This window comes from Perna viridis, chromosome 8, assembly GCF_037379345.1.
Source record: "Perna viridis isolate PV_CMFRI_1.1 ecotype Kerala chromosome 8, ASM3737934v1, whole genome shotgun sequence".
NCBI lineage: Eukaryota > Metazoa > Mollusca > Bivalvia > Mytilida > Mytilidae > Perna > Perna viridis.
This window is the reverse complement of record NC_142452.1, coordinates 20,357,518-20,375,237: the sequence shown is the minus strand read 5'-3', so window position 1 is coordinate 20,375,237 and position 17,720 is coordinate 20,357,518. Positions and strand designations below refer to the sequence as shown.

Sequence of the window (17,720 nt, the reverse complement as noted above, 5' to 3'; positions counted from 1 at the left end):
GCAGACGAACCAATTCATTTAGATATTGCACAAGCGTATACATACGTACATGTACATAAGATTAAATAGAAAAATTATTGTATCTCTCAAAGGTGTATACGATATGTAAGAAACATTATCTAAAATTCAAATCTGTGATAGCGGATGTTGGGGAGAGTCCGAATCCGGGTTATTGTGGTGTTGTAAGTCTTATATGATTTCAACAAATGAATATCATTTTTAACGTTTTTTTTAATTTTTTATCTTTCAAAAATCTGCCCACACTGTTTGGTATCGTGTTTTTACCAATTTGCCCATATTCGATTCCCGGACAGCGCAATTATTTTGTGCTAAATCAACTCCATGGGGCTACATTGATCATTCATCGAATATCCTACAGACTTTTTATGCAACATTGCAGTTGTCTTCGTGATTTTATTGCACATGTATTTACACGCTTTTCAAACATGATGACCGGCTCTTTCGGGCACAACAGTACTCTTTAATTTTAGAAAAAAAAAATAAATAAAAAAAAAATGAAATTTCCAGTCAGTTGAGGAACTTATACAAATTTAAAATTTAAATGTTCAAATAGTTTTTTTAATCCAATCATGGTCTCTCAGGGGGTATTTACATTCAACATTGATATCCATCAGAAGTTGAGAGAAGGAAGTTGAAGTTTTTCCAACATCAACAATTTGAATGTAGTTTGCAAACAATTCTGGACTTTTCCTTTACATATCAGCTGGGGAACTTATACAATATTAATCTGACGATTTTCCAAAGCCCCTATAGCTCACTGGTGAGAGCACTATTTAAACCAGGGGTCGTGAGTTCGACTCTCACTGGGGGCACATTTTCCATTATTTTTACACTGTTTTTCTATCTTTCACATATCTACCAACACTGTTTGCATTCGTCTTTTTTTACAAATTTGCTATTAAAATGTATCATATGGTGAGGGTTTGTCTCTTAAACTAGCGACGCACCCCCTTGCGCTTATCATTTACTTTATGTTTAAATGGATAAAAGTCGATGGTTACTACTGAAGCGCCGCTGGTGTAGTGGTATCATGCAAGATTCCTATTCTTGCGACCCGGGTTTGATCCCTGGGCGGCGCAAAATTTTTGTTTGCAAAATCAACTCCAAGGGCTACGTTGGGTATTCATCCAATCTCATACAGAATTTGCAGGCAATATTGCAGTGGACTTCGTAATTTTCTTGTACATGCATTTAAGCTGCGACTATTTATTACAGCTACAAGATTAACGTTTTTCAAAACGTGATAGCCGCCTTCATCGGGAACAACAGTACTCTTTGATTTGAGAGAAAAGGCTGAACGTAGGTGATGGTTGTTGGACATATCATCGGATGATGTTTACATTTTGCCGCTCCGGTTGAATGTGTCTTTTTGGTGAGTTCAGCTATATCTATGTGTTCAGATACATTTCTGTATGCTTAATGTTGTTTCATTAATATAAAGTGATAGGACACTTGTCGAATTTTGTCGTATATTTCCCCTTTTCCTGCCATTTATGTGCAGGAAATATGGGGGGAGAAAGGTGCGTTTGATTCGTTTTTACTGATTCAACCGAAAACCAAATTGGAATATGGAGAACAGAGCACCAGGAAGTTCTGGAATTCGATTTTCAAATGCAAAGCCATTTGTATTTGGTAGTAAGGAAGGAGATAGGCCTAGAAAGTACACAAATAGAAAGAAGATATATAAGAAGGAATGTGCGGTTAAGATTATGAATCTTCCGAAAGCACCTGGAACTCCAGCAAAAATCATTTAGGCTGCTGAGGAGGTTTGTGGTGAAAATACCGTTTTAGCAGTTGTCCAGGATGAAATTGAAAATTCGTATTGTGTTACTATGGACAGTAAAGAAAATGCAGATAAATTAACAAAAGGAGTTAATATTGATAGTAAATTTCATGAATGTTTATTTGTTTTTCAAAACTCAGTAGGTGTTTCATTTATTCACTTGCCTGCTCACGTTAGTGATGAATCAATTCTAAATGTACTGATAGAAAAGAATTGTAAACCATTATCTCAAGTTTTTAGACATGTTCATCCTGGAACTGAAGTTGCAGATGGGACAAGGTATGTCCGAGTTCAGTTTCCTCATGGGATGACTTCCCTTTCCTGGTCAATGAAATTTGACAGAGGATTAGGAACAAGGAGTTTTCGAGTTAAACATGACCATCAGAGGCAGTTATGTAACTATTGTGGATCTCCTGGTCATAAGTACAGACAATGTCCACAACTAGTATGTTTCAACTGTGATAAGCATGGTCATAAAGAGCATGAATGTAAGATACCTCCGTCTGATAATTGCAAAAAAAAAGACTTAGGCATTGTTTTTTGCAAAGAAAAGAAATGTCAATACTGCAACAAGGAAACATGTGTTTGTCCTTGTTTCATTTGTGACAAGATGAAGGAAGATTGCATATGTAAGTGCAAAGAATGTAGATTGGTAACTGAGAGGTGTATTTGCAGAAAGGAAGATAGTGATCATGTAATTCAGGATAAAAAAAGGAAACAACACTAAATGAGAATAGAGTTGAGGATGATCAAACAAATTACGAAGTTGAAATTGCAGATGTTTCAGATATAGTGGAAAGCGAGAAAGAAAATGGGGATTTTACAGATCGAGTTACTGAAGAGGAAGATATGGTCGGCGAGAAAAAATCAACAAAGGGTGTGGACCTGCGCGACCAATGTAGAAGTTGATGATGTGGTCTTCGGCGCCACAGAAACGAATGATGAAATGGTCTTCGGGGCCAATAAAAATAGACGGATGGTGAAAAGCTTGATCTGAGCGTTGGTGATGATAGTATGGTCTTCGGGGCCAAAGAGGATTCTAATGGGACTACATGTGATGATAACATTGACAGACAATGTAGTGAAGGTCTTACTGGAGATGGATCAACTGAAGGAATCGCTAAAGGACTGAAAAGACAAAGAGATGATATTTCAAGAACAGGTGACTCTGATGATGAAACTGTTTTTGTACATAAGCATATTGTAAAAGAAAATGTTAAAGAAGATAATATTGTTAGTGAAGGTATGGACACTGACACCATCTCCAGTGGTGATAACACTGGAGTCTATGTCACATTAGAAACAGAGGTTGGTTTGTCTTGTTCTGGGAGCTCAGATGTAAGTGCTTCTGAATTTTGTACAGTAGAAGGTAAAAAACGAAGGAACAAGATGAAATTTTATCCGAATGTAAATAATATTAAGAAAGACAAATTCAGCCAAAAGAATAATAACAATGGAGATGTTTAATGTATGTTTCAATATTTTTATTTTTACAATGGTGCTGTTTGTAAGCAACAATTGTAATGGGTTGAGAGACGTTAATAAATTTAAGAAATATGTATCAATTATTCATAATAGTAGGATTGATTTCTTGTTACTAGAAGAAACCTTCTGGGATGATGATTTTATTTTGAATATTGATAGAATGTACGACGGGACGGTCATGTTTTATATTCTAATAGTAGTACTAAAAGACAAGGTGTTGCTATTCTTGTGCATAAAAGGTTTAAACAAAATGTAAAATTAATTTCAAAGGATGATGAATGTAGATTTTTACATGTCCAATTTGAACATGAAGGTTATATTTATAACATATTGAATATTTATGCATATAACTCTTTTAGAGAAACATGTGAGTTTTTTACATTTCTTAATCAATATTAGTTCCTATGATAATATTATTTTATCGGGTGATTGGAATACAACTTTGTCAAATCTGGATAGATCTGGTAAAACTGTGCACAGAAATGATATGAGTTATAATTTACTTTGTAATTTGATGTCATATAATAATGTATCTGATGTGTGGAGAACTAGAAACCCTAGTGATAAAACTTTTTCATGGAAACGAGTTAGTGATTTTTATTTACAACAATCAAGATTGGATTATTTTCTCATTACTAAAAAATTGTCAAATTTTGCACAATATGTAAAGTATAAAGAGACTTCTTTAAGCGATCATTCTTTTGTGGAAATGAGAGTTGTTTTTGATGAAGTAGAAAGAGGTCCAGGTGTATGGATTTTTAACAATACATTGTTGGACAATGACGATTATGTAACAAATATGTTTAATATTATTGATGACAGTAAGAAATATTCTCTTTTTGATAATGATGTATTGATTTGGTGGGATAATTTAAAATATAGAATTAAGAAATTCTCTCAAGTTTTTAGTAAGAGAATTGCAAAAGAGAAAAATGGTGAATATTATTGTATACAAAATAAGATACAAAAGTTATGTATGAGAATTGCAGAAGGAGAAAATGTAGATGTAGAAAGATATGAAAACTTCAAATTAGAATTAAGTGTATTAGAAGAAGAGAAATGTAAAGGTGCTATTTTGAGATCAAAAGCTTTTTGGGCCACAGAAAACGATAAATGTACAAAGTATTTTTTGAATTTAGAAAAGTACAAGCAAGAGAGTAACTGTATTAAAGAATTAATTGATTTTGATGATAATACTACTATTTCTGATACTCATGGTTTGTTAGACTTACAATATAGGTTTTATAGTAAGTTATATTCATGTGTGGAAACAGACAAAAAATCAATGGATGTTTTGTTGCAAAATATAGATGTAAAAGTCGATGATTTTGATCAAGGAGTATGTGATAGTGATATTACTGAAGAAGAAATTGTTGTTGCATTACATAAAATGTCTAAAAATAAGAGTCCATGATCTGATGGACTGACAGTGGAGTTTTATTGTAAATTTTATCATATTTTAAATGATATTTTACTGAAGGTGATAAAAGGGATTTAAAGAATTATAGACCGATTTCAATGTTACAAGTTGATTATAAGATATTAGCACGTGTCATGTCAAATAGATTTAAATCAGTACTTTGTAAAATAATTTCAAATAGCCAGTCATGTTGTATACCTGTTAGAGATATTGCAGATACAATAGCCAGTGTACATGATGTAATAAATATGGTTGATGATGATGATGTAGAAGGGTATATTTTAAAATTTGATCTAGAGAAAGCTTTTGACAGAGTGAGTCATGATTATCTCATTAGAGTATTAGAAGGTTGTGGTTTTGGATGTAAATTTATTAATTGGATTAGGATTTTTTATACTGATATTCAAAGTACTGTCAAGTGTAATGGTTTTTTAACAAAATATTTTAGAGTTAGAAATGGTATTAGGCAAGGCTGCCCTATTAGTGCTTTATTGTATGTTTTATCAGCAGAAGCACTGTCAATGACAATAAAGAAAGATTGTAATATTAATGGTATACGTATACCTAATAGTAATGAAACTGCAGTTTTGTTTCAACATGCAGATGATACTACATTATGTTTGAGTGATAAAAAATCTATTAAATATACTTTTGATGTATTTGATTTATATAGTAGGACATCAGGTTCTATGATTAACAGAAGTAAGTCTGAAATTTTATGTATTGGAAAAGGAAATTTGACTGATGATGATAAGACTGTACTTGGATTAAGAGTTTGTAAAAAATGTATTCAAGTTCTTGGTGTTTATGTTGGTGTAGATATTGATGTATGTAATATGAATTGGAAGGATAAGATAAGAAAAATAAGATGTATTGTTAATATGTGGAAACAAAGACGTTTGATTTTATCTGGAAGGAATGTTGTAATTTCTTCTTTATTGGTATCTAGAATTTGGTATTTATTAGCTGTTTCTCCAATACCTGAAAATGTGTTGACAGATTTGAAACAAATATGTATTGATTTTTTGTGGAATTCTAAATCTCATTTAGTACAATATGCAACTATTACTGGTATGAAACAAGATGGTGGCTTGAATTTTCAAGATATATATTTAAAAATGTTATCATTTAGATTAAAATTTTTAGGGAGATTTTTAAATCCCGAATGCAATTGTTTTTGGAAAAGTACCTTTAGCTATTTTTTGAGAAGAGTGCATTGTATGAATATTTCGAGGTCTGTTCTATTTTTGTTTTTAAACAAAAAGGATTTATTATATTTACCGCATGTGTACAGAGAAATGTTGGAAACATGGCAGTGTATTAGAAAAGATAAAACTTTTAATATAGGAGACTCTGATGTTTATAATCAACCACTGTTTTTTAATAGTTCTAAGTTGTGTCTGGTAAAGAATGGGAATATTTTATGAAAGCTGGTATTGTTCAAATTAAAGATATATCATATGAAGCTATACCTGGATTTTTGCCAGTTCATGCAATTTTTGATATGATGAGAGAAAAAGAAATAGATGTTACTTTTAACATTGTCAGAAAATGTATATGTTATTATTAAATCACATTCCTTTCGAGTGGAAAGAAGTTGTTTTGACAAAATGTAATGTGAAAAATGATGAACTGTCTCAATTCTATGTTCAGTTTGACAATAAAGTATGTGATATGTTGTTGTGTAAAACAAAAATATTTTATACGTTACTGTTACAAAAGTGTTTTATTAAACCTAAATGTTATGAATTTTGGTGTGAACAATGTGATATTCATGAAAGTGATTTCTGTTTTGTTTGGAAACAGACACATAGTTTCTGGAAACCATCTGAATGTATAGATCTAGATTTCAAGTTATGTCAATAGGATTTTTACTAATGTTAAACTATGTAAAATAGGAATAATAGACAGCAGTGTGTGTCAAAACTGTGACAATGAAGAGGAAACGTTATTTCATATTTTTCTAACATGTGAAATGCTTGTTAACTTTCATGATTTTATATTTAATATTTTAGAGACACTATTTGTACAATCAGAGGTGAACTTAATACAGGAACATACTTATATGACGTTATTTTTGTTGGGTGTATCAATCTGTGTAAAGGGTGTAAATGTTCACCTTGTTAATTTTTTCCTGTCTATTGGAAGACTGTGTATAATGAAACAAAGACAAATGTTCAAAAATGGTACACGAAGTATTAACCTAATTCAATATTTCAAATACACACTGAGAAATTACATTGGTTATTTTTATATGTATTGTAAATCTACAAACAGACTTTCAGTCTTTCATAAAAAGTTCTTGAGAGACAATCCCATTGTGCTGTTAGAAGAAGATGTGTTGTTATTCAAACTGTGATAAATTGTATTCTTAAATTGTGTAATATTCTGATTTTATAGACATTCTGATTCGCATTGTTATTTAGTATTGTTTTATTCAATAAAGATAAAAAAAAGCACTGGTCTCGTAAACCAGGGATCGTGAGTTCGACTCTCACTGGGGGCACATTTTCCATTATTTTTACACTGTTTTTTTTTATCTTTCACATATCTGACAACACTGTTTGCCTTCGTGTTTTTATAAATTTCCTATTAAAATGTATCATGTGGTGAGGGTTTGTCTCAAACTAGCGACGCACCCACTTTGCACTTATCATTTACTTCATGTTTAAATGGATAAAAGTCGATGGTTACTACTGAAGCGCCGCTGGTGTAGTGGTATCATGCAAGATTCCCATTCTTGCGACCCGGGTTCGATTCGATGGCAAACTTTAATAATAGTGGGGGAGAAAGTTCCCGAAAAAACATGAATTTTTCAAATGAACAGTTCTCAAAGGAGAAAACCGTTTTAGTTGGGTGCCCCGTAGATGGTTTTGGTGCCGTGGAGGCTGAAATGATTATTGATGAAATTGAGAAGAAATGTGGTGTTGGAAGTGTCGTTGCATGCGTACCGAAAAATGGAGTTGGTTATGAGGTGGTACTAAGAGAGAGGAAAATGATGGAATCCGTTATTGGTGAACTATCTTTAAATAGTAAAAAGTGTGCTGTTAATGAATTAGAGGCAAGTTTTAAGTACGTTTCAATTCTAAATTTAAGTATGTATGTCTCAGATCGAGAAATTATTGATAGATTTTCAAAGATTGGAGTGGAGATTGTTTCTCCCATAAAGAAGCATAGGATGAAGTCAAAGAATAATGTCTTTGACGGTACTCGTGTTTTCAAAGTTAAACTTTCGCCGAACATGTCTTCAATACCGTATTCAATGAAGTTTTCAGTTAATGAAAAGGAGACGGCTTACTACCGGGTTATTCATAACCAACAAGTCAAGGTGTGCTCTGGGTGCTTTAGCTCAGAACATATATACAAAGACTGTCCAGAATTTAAATGTTTTGAATGTGGTCAGCAGGGGCACATTAGTAGAAAATGTTTAAAAAACAAGTGTGCGTTTTGTTTTCGAAAGAAAGACTATTGTAATTGCAAAGCCAGAGAAGAATTGCAAATTGTGAATCAATTCCCACAATTTTCTTCTGAGAATTTGCAAGAAATGTCATGTCGGGAGTTGATAAAAGAAGCAGATGAGGAGGCTATGAAAACCACAGATGTGAAAGTTGGATATACGGATAAAAATTGTAAGGAGAAAGAGGTTTGTACAAGTGTGCAGGAGAATGTTGATCCTCGTGAAGGTACAGATGTAGGAGATAGTATGGAAGATGGAATCGTGAGTGTAAATGGCGATGCTAGTCATTACACTGAGGATGTAGATGAAGTGGGTTTTGGTGAAAGTGCTAAAGATGGTGCTAGCCTTTGCACTGATGATGAGGGTGACGGTGATTGGAATGGAGATGGTATTTACATTGATGAGGAGGAGTGTTTTGAGATGGAAGATGGTGTTGGTGATGACAGTGCGGAAGATGATAAAGTCAAGAAAGGTACAGATAAAGAACTAAACAATATTTGTTTGAATAATTGTAATATTGAACCAATTTTGCTTACTAAATCAAATGTTGAATTGTCTGGTGAAAATAGAATCGATAAAATGTCTGATGGTTTGAGTGTTGAAAGTGCTGTCTCCCCCCTTGAACAAAATGACAGTAGCCAGGGGGAAGTCAGAAGTTCATGTGATTCTCTGGATGAGATTACTATGGACACTTTTCCTGTGGTCAGTGAAGACCAAGAGGAAAGTGGAGATACTTTCACTGTTGTAGGGAAGAAGAGAAATTACTTGGGTATTAAAAGGAGAAGTATGCTTAATATCAAGCTTAATATTAAAGCAGCAAGGTTGTCACATTTACAAAAACATTTGAATAGTTAATAATGGAGTGTTTAATGTTGTATATTATTAGAATTATTTTTGTGATGGCTACTTATAATTTCATAAGTTTTAATTGTAATGGTCTATGTAACCAAAGTAAAAAGGATTGTATTTTTTCATTATGTAATGAAAGAAAGTATGATATTGTATGCTTACAGGAAACATTTTGGAATAATATTATTTTTGAAGATATAAAGAATGATAAGACATTATGGAATGGTGATATTTTTGCAAGTAATAGTTACTGTAATAGGCAAGGTGTTGCAATTCTTGTCAGTAAAAACCTTAAAAATGTATTTAAAGTTTGTGAATGTGTACCTGGTAGATTTATTCATATTCAAGGTAAAATCAATGATAAAATTGTAGATATTTTTAATTTGTATGTTTCTAATAGTGTAAGTGAAAAATGTGATTTTTTTGAAGATTGTAAAAGTAAAATTAAAGGAGACGGATATGTTATAGTAGCAGGTGATTTTAATACTGCACTGTCTCCTTTAGATAAAAGTGGGAAAACTGCTTTTTATGCAGATAGGTCTGTGAAATATCTTAATACTCTGATGCACGATAATTGTTTGTTTGATGTCTGGAGAGACAGAAATGCAGGTGTTAAAATGTTTTCACGAAAACAAGTTGTACAAGGTTTTTTGACACAGAGTAGAATTGACTATTTTTTAGTTTCTAGTAATGTTAAGCCTTGTATTAAAAATATTTTTTATAGAAATACTTGTTTTAGTGATCACTGTATTGTTAGCATGAAATTAGATTTTGCAGAGGTTGAAAGAGGACCAGGTATCTGGATTTTTAACTATTCCTTATTAGATAATGAAGAATATGTAACAAGAATCAGAAAGTTTTTAGAAGATGAGATATGTTCAGATTTTTATTATTCAAACCCTCTCATTTGGTGGGATAATTTGAAATTTAGTATTAAGAGAATAAGTCAAATCTATGGCAAAGAAAATCAGAAAGAAAGAAGCAAAGAATATTTTAAATTGCAAAATAAGTTACAAGAATTGTCAGTGAAGTCTGCATGTGGTATAGAAATTGATTATGTAAAATATTTAGAATTAAAAGATGAACTTGAAGCTATAGAAAAACATAGATGTAATGGTGCTATATTAAGGTCTAAATGTCAACATGCCTTAGAAAGTGACAAGAATACTGCTTATTTCTTAAGTCTAGAAAAATATAAACAAAATAAGAATTTGATAAGTACTTTGAGAAATTGTGATGGTAATGCTGTTAGTAGTACTGTGGAATTATTAGATGTTGTGCATAATTTTTATAAAAAATTGTTTTCATGTGTAAATACTGACGATGATGCAATCAATGACATGTTAGATTGTGTTGATGTTAAAGTTGATGATATTGATATTACTAAATGTGATGATGATATATGTATTGATGAGATTGAACAATCATTGAAAGGAACGAAAAAAGGCAAAACGCCTGGCTCTGATGGATTGACTGTTGAATTCTATCTTTATTTTTTAAATGAATTGAAACCTGTATTGAAATATATTTATGATAGTATTGAAGAAAATAAAGTTTTATCTAGGTCTATGAGATATGGCATGATTAATTTGATATATAAGAATAGAGGTGACAAATCTGAACTTAAAAATTTCAGACCTATAACTTTATTAAATGTGGATTATAAAATACTAGCTAGAGTAATGGCTAACAGGTTTAAGTTTGTATTACCAAAAATTACATCACCTACTCAAAGTTGCTGTATTATTGGTAAAGACATTTCTGACACTACTGCAAGTGTTAGAGATATTATTGATTTGGTTGAAATGGATGATTTAGAATGTTACTTGTTGAAACTTGATCTGGAAAAAGCATTTGACAGGGTTGGACATGAATATTTATTTTCTGTCTTGCAGAAATTTGGATTTGGGGAGAAATTTATTTCTTGGATAAAAATATTTTATACTGACATTTTCAGCACTGTCAAGTGTAATGGGTTCCTGTCCAAATATTTTCAATTAAAGAACTCTATAAAGCAAGGTTGTCCTATATCAGCCTTATTATATGTATTAGTAGCTGAACCATTTAGTACAATGATTAAAAAGTATAGTAGTATTAGAGGTTTGAATATTCCTAATACAAACGTTGAAGAAAAGATTTTTTCACATGCTGATGACACTACTTTAATTTTGTCTGACAAAAATTCAGTAGATGAAGCCTTTAGAGTTTTACATTTGTATGAACAAGCATCTGGGGCAAAATTAAATAAGGATAAATCAGAAATTTTGGCATTGGGAACTGGAACTATTTCAAAACATGAATTAGATGCTTGGAGTATTAGAGAGTGTGATGGGGTTTTACAGCTTTTAGGCATATGGATTGGTAAGGATAAACTCTTTGTGATAGTTTGAATTGGGATTGCAAAGTACAATCTATTTTGAAGCTATTGAATTTTTGGAAAATGAGACACTTATCAATACATGGTAGATTAACTGTAATAAATACTTTATTGATGAGTAAACTTTGGTATACTCTTATGGTTGTTAATATACCAGAAAAACATTATTTAGAAATTAAGAAGATATGTATTGATTTTTTGTGGAATGATAAACCATCTCTAATTGCATATGATGTAATAACTAATAAGGTGTTAGATGGTGGTTTAAATTTTCCTGAAATTTTTCATAAAATGTATGCATTTAGACTAAAGTTTTTAAGTAGGCTATAAGATATGGATTATAATGCTGTTTGGAAAGTTACATGTCTTTATTTTTTCTCTAAAGTACAAGGAATGAATCTTGGTGTTGAAATATTGTATTGCGATTTTACTCATAGACAATTAGGATGTTTGCCTGATTTTTATAAATGTATGTTGTATGCATGGGGGAAGATACGTCATTGTATGGAAATAGAAATGTGACTAACGTTTTTGATATTCCCCTCTTCTGTAATCCAATGATTGTGAATGGTGATAGTATGTTATATATGAGAACATTTATAGAAGCCGGTATTATCAAGATTAAGGACTTAGCTTATGAATGCAAGAAAGGTTTTATGAAGGACACTTATATTCAAGATATTGTATCTCAAAAGTTCCCTGATGTTTCCGTTGATAAAATTATTAAAGTAGTGAAATGTATTAAGCAATGTATTCCACAAGATTATGTAGTTTTAGTTGAAGAAAATGCAAACACTTGTAAAGCAACTGTTTTAAATATAATTTACAGCGTTAATGGTAGAAAGTATGCTTTACCTAATACAACAAGATCATTTTATGATATACTGTTAAAGACATTAACAAGAGAACCTAATTCTATAAAATACTGGTGTGAAATATTTTCAGATTTTGATGTTCAAAAAGTACAAAAAGTTTTGAACTTTTCATTTTTACAAAGTGATTGGATTGAGTCGTCATTCAAAATTTTCCATAGAGTTTTCTTCACTAAGGAGAGACTGATGAGATGCCAAATTACTGTTGATTCTATGTGTCCAGTTTGCGAAGATGTGCATGAAGACTTGGAGCACTTGATCATTGTGTGTAGATGTTTGACTCAGTTCAATGACTTTTTTAAAGATTTCCTACATAACATTCTGTGTAATAGTTCTACTAGCTTTGTCAATACTCTAGATTTCAATTATATATGTTACTTTGGTCTAGTCAAGAAGGATAAAAATATAAACTTATACTTTGTAAATACAGTTTTATGTGCTAGAAGATTCTGTGTAGTAAAGAGGAGAAATATCTCTATGAAGGATGATCATTTGATAGACATAGTGCCATATTTTAAAAATGTTCTGCAAAAACATGTGAGTTATGCATTCTTGTATTATAAACAGAAGAAGTGCATGTATTTATTTGAAAAGTATTATTTAAACAAAAATCCTGTATTAAGAATAAGTAATGATGAAGTACATATTGAGTTTTAATTGAGATCTATTGTTAATAATTGTTACAATTCTAACCAACACTGTGATAATATGAATTAATGGGAGACTAGCCCAATAATTCTTTTATGAATGTATTTATTTGAATAAAATTTTATCAAAATAAAAAAAAAAGCACTGGTCTCGAAAACCAGGGGTCGTGAGTTCGACTCTCACTGGGGGCACATTTTCCATTATTTTTACACTGTTTTTCTATCTTTCACATATCTGACAACACTGTTTGCCTTCGTGTTTTTATAAATTTGCTATTAAAATGTAACATTTGGTGAGGGTTTGTCTCAAACTATCGACGCACCCCCTTTGCGCTTATCATTTACTTTATGTTTAAATGGATGAAAGTCGATGGTTACTACTGAAGCGCCGCTGGTGTAGTGGTATCATGCAAGATTCCCATTCTTGCGACCCGGGTTCGATTCCCGGGCGGCGCAAAATTTTTGTTTGCAAAATCAACTCCAAGGGCTACGTTGGGCATTCACCCAATCTCATACAGAATTTGCAGGCAATATTGCAGTGGACTTTGTGATTTTCTTGTACATGCATTTAAGCTGTGGCTTTTTATTAGAGCTACAAGATTAACGTTTTTCAAAACGTGATAGCCGCCCTCTTCGGGAACAACAGTACTCTCTGATTTGAAAGAAAAGACTGAACGTATAACGAATATTGCCTATATAGTTTGTGTTAATACATTGAATGTAATTGGCAAACAATTCTTGACTTTTTCTTTACTTATCAGCTGAGGAACTTATACAATATTAACCTGACGGCTTTTCAAAGCCCCTATAGCTCAGTGGTTAGAGCACTGGTCTCGTATGATGATGAAGCTGAGATGGTAGATGATGATGATGAAGTGTCTGGGGAAGTTGGACAAGATGATAGTATGGTTTATGGTGACCAAGAAAGAAACAAGACAGATAAAGAAGAAAGTAATGTTGATATTGAACTTAATGTTAACAATGTTGATTATGTTAAATCTAAAAGTAAATGTGTTATGCCAAAAGAAAATGTTTCAGAAAATGATTGTAAAATAGGTTCTATTTTGAATATAGAAGCTTCTGTCTCCCCTCTAGAACAAATTAACAGTCAGGGGGAAGTCAGTCAGAGTTCATGTGACACTTTAGACGACTTTGAAATGGATACTTTCCTGATGACTGATAGTAGTCAAGGGGCAAGTGAAAATGATTTTACTCTTGTAGCTAAGAAAAAAAATGCCTTGGGTGTCAAGAGGCGAAGTAAGATTAATATAAAGCCTAATCTGAAAGCAGCAAGGTTATCGAATATACATAAAAAATTGAAATAAGGAACAATGGAGTGTTATATGTTTGCTATTTTACATTTTTGTTTTGCGATGGCTTCTTTTAATTTTATAAGCCTTAATTGTAATGGTCTTTGTGACAAAAATAAAAGAGAGTGTATTTTTGCACTGTGTAATGAAAGGAAATATGATGTTGTATGTTTACAAGAAACATTCTGGAATGATGATTTATATAAAATTATACAGAATGACAATAGTGTATGGGATGGTGATATTTTTGCTAGTAATAGTAATTGTAATAGAAAAGGTGTGGCTATTCTTTTAAGTAAAAGATTGAGAAATGTTTTTAAAGTTTGTGATAGTATATGTGGAAGATTATTGCATATTCAAGGTAAAGTTGAAGGTAAAAATGTTGATATAATCAATGTGTATGCTCCTAATAGTATCAGTGATAAATGTACTTTTTTTAATGATTGTAAAGACAAAATATATGGAGATGAATATATTATAGTTGTAGGAGATTTCAATACTGCGTTCTGTCCTTTAGATAGAAGTGGAAAAACTACGTTTTATGCAGATAAATCTGTAAAATGTTTAACTAATTTGATGAATGATAAATGTTTATTTGATGTATGGAGAAATAGAAATATAAATGTCAAAATGTTTTCTAGAAAACAGGTAGTTCAAGGTTTTTTAACACAAAGTAGGATTGATTATATTTTGGTATCTAGTAATTTAAAATCATGTATAAGAAATATTTTTTAGTGCTTTAGTGATCATAGCATTGTAAATATGAAACTTGATTTCTCTGAAGTTGAAAAAGGACCTGGTGTTTGGCTTTTTAATGAAACCTTATTAAATGATGATGTTTATGTTGAAAAGATTAGACAAATTTTATTTGATGAAATTGGTTCTGATTTTTATTTGTCAAATCCACTTATTTGGTGGGATAATTTGAAATATAGAGTAAAGAAAGTCAGCCAAATATATGGAAAAGAGAAACAAAAATAATTAAATAGAGAGTATTTTAGGTTACAAAATAAGCTGCAAGAAATGTCTGTGAAGTCAGCTTGTGGTATATCAATTGATCATGTCAAATATTTAGAATTGAAAGATGAATTAGAAAGTTTAGAAAAACACAAATGTAATGGTGCTATTATTAGATCAAAATGTCAGTATTCAATTGAAAGTGATAAGAATACAGCTTATTTCTTAAGTTTAGAGAAACATAGACAAAACAGAAATATGATATGTAGTTTAAAAAATTGTGATGGTGTTGTTGTCAATGATTCTGCTGAAATGTTAGATGTTGTACACAATTTTTATGAGAAACTCTTTTCTTGTGTTCAAACTGATCATGAGGCAATAGAGGAAATGTTAGACTGTGTTAACGTTAGTGTTGAAAATTGTGATATTGAAAACTGTGATTGTGAAATTACTAGTGATGAAATTGAAACCTCTATAAAAGGCATGAAAAAGGGTAAAACACCTGGCCCTGATGGGCTTACTGTAGAATTTTATTTATACTTTTTTAGTGAGTTGAAACCGGTATTGAAATATATTTATGACTGTATTGGAGAAAATAAAATTTTGTCAAGATCTATGAGATATGGAATGATTAACCTGATTTATAAGAATAGAGGTGATAAGTCTGACCTGAAAAACTTCAGACCTATAACTTTGTTAAATGTTGATTATAAAATTTTAGCCAGAGTAATGGCCAACAGATTTAAATTTGTATTACCAAAGATTATATCACCAAATCAGAGTTGTTGTATAATTGGTAAAGATATTTCTGATACTACAGTAAGTATCAGAGATATTATAGAATTAGTAGAAATGGATGATTTGGAATGTTATTTGCTGAAACTTGATCAGGAAAAGGCATTTGACAGAGTTGGACATGACTACTTATTTTCTGTATTGCAGAAATTTGGATTTGGGGAGAAATTCATTTCATGGATAAAGATATTTTATACTGACATTTTCAGCACTGTCAAATTCAATGGGTTTTTGTCCAAGTATTTTCAATTAAAGAACTCTGTAAAACAAGGGTGTCCTATATCAGCTTTGTTATATGTGTTAGTTGCTGAACCCTTGAGTATTATGATTAAAAGGAATGATAGAATTCATGGTATACAAATTCCCAATGCATCTGGTGAGGAGAAAATATTTTCACATGCAGATGATACAACATTGATATTGTCTGACAAAAATTCAGTAAATGAGGCCTTTGGAGTTTTAAATTTGTATGAACAAGCATCTGGGGCAAAATTGAATAAAGATAAATCTGAAATTTTGGCATTGGGTACCGGAAAGATATCGAAACAAGAAATATATGCTTGGAATATTAAAGAGTGTGATGGGGTTCTTCAGCTTTTATGTATATGGATTGGCAAAGACAAAACTGTTTGTGATAATTTAAATTGGGATTGCAAAGCGCAATCTATTTCAAAATTATTGAATTTTTGGAAAATGAGACATTTATCAATACAGGGTAGAGTAACGGTTATAAATACCTTGTTGATGAGTAAATTATGGTATACTCTAATGGTGGTTAATATACCTGAGAAATACTATTTAGACATTAAAAAGATGTGTGTAGATTTTTTGTGGAATAATAAGCCATCATTGGTTGCATATGATGTTATAATAAATAGAGTTTTGAATGGTGGTTTAAATTTTCCAGATATATTTCACAAAATGTATGCTTTTAGACTTAAATTTTTAAGTCGATTGTTAGATAATGATTATAATGCAGTGTGGAAACATACTTGCACTTATTTTTTATCAAAAGTTCTAGATATGAATCTTGGTATGGAAATTCTATTTTGTGATCTTAATAATAGACAATTAGGTATTTTACCTGATTTTTATAAGTGTATGTTATATGCTTGGGGAAAGATTCGTACTCATATGGAAATTGATATAAATGTGAATAATGTATTTGATATTCCATTGTTTTATAATCCAATGATAGTAAATGATGGGAAAATGTTGTATATTAAACCCTTTGTAGATGCAGGAATAGTTAAAATTAAAGACTTGGCATTTGAATGTACAAAAGGTTTTTTGAAGAACAAATATGTACAGGATATAGTCTCTCAAAGGTTTCCTGAGTTAGTTGCTGATAGAATTGTTGATGTAGTTCAGTGTATTAAGCAGTGTATTCCAGAACAGGTAAAACGTTTAGTTAGAGAAAATGCATATAACTATAATAAACCTGTTCTGAATGTAGTATATAATGATAATGGTAAAAAATATACATTACCTAGAACGGCAAAAATTTGTTATGGTATGCTCTTAGAAACTAGCACAATAATGCCAAATGCTGTCAGCTACTGGTATGAAGTATTTAGTGATTTTAATGTACAAAGGGTTCAAAATATTTTGAATTTTCCATTTTTACCTAGTGACTGTATTGAAACATCGTTTAAAATTTTCCATAGAGTTTTATTTACGAAGGAGAGATTATTCAGATGTCATATTACTATTGATTCTTTATGTCCAGTATGTTATGATGTACATG

The 17,720-nt window shown here is 31.2% G+C and overlaps 2 non-coding genes across 2 annotated transcripts; both read left to right on the top strand.

Annotated features, from left to right (window-relative positions):
• Positions 1–1,029: 1,029 nt before the first annotated feature.
• On the top strand, positions 1,030–1,100 carry Trnar-ccu (transfer RNA arginine (anticodon CCU)). The gene has a single exon. It is a non-coding gene; the product is annotated as a tRNA-Arg (tRNA).
• A 12,196-nt stretch (positions 1,101–13,296) lies between these two features.
• Trnag-ccc (transfer RNA glycine (anticodon CCC)) lies at positions 13,297–13,367 on the top strand. The gene has a single exon. It is a non-coding gene; the product is annotated as a tRNA-Gly (tRNA).
• Positions 13,368–17,720: the final 4,353 nt, after the last annotated feature.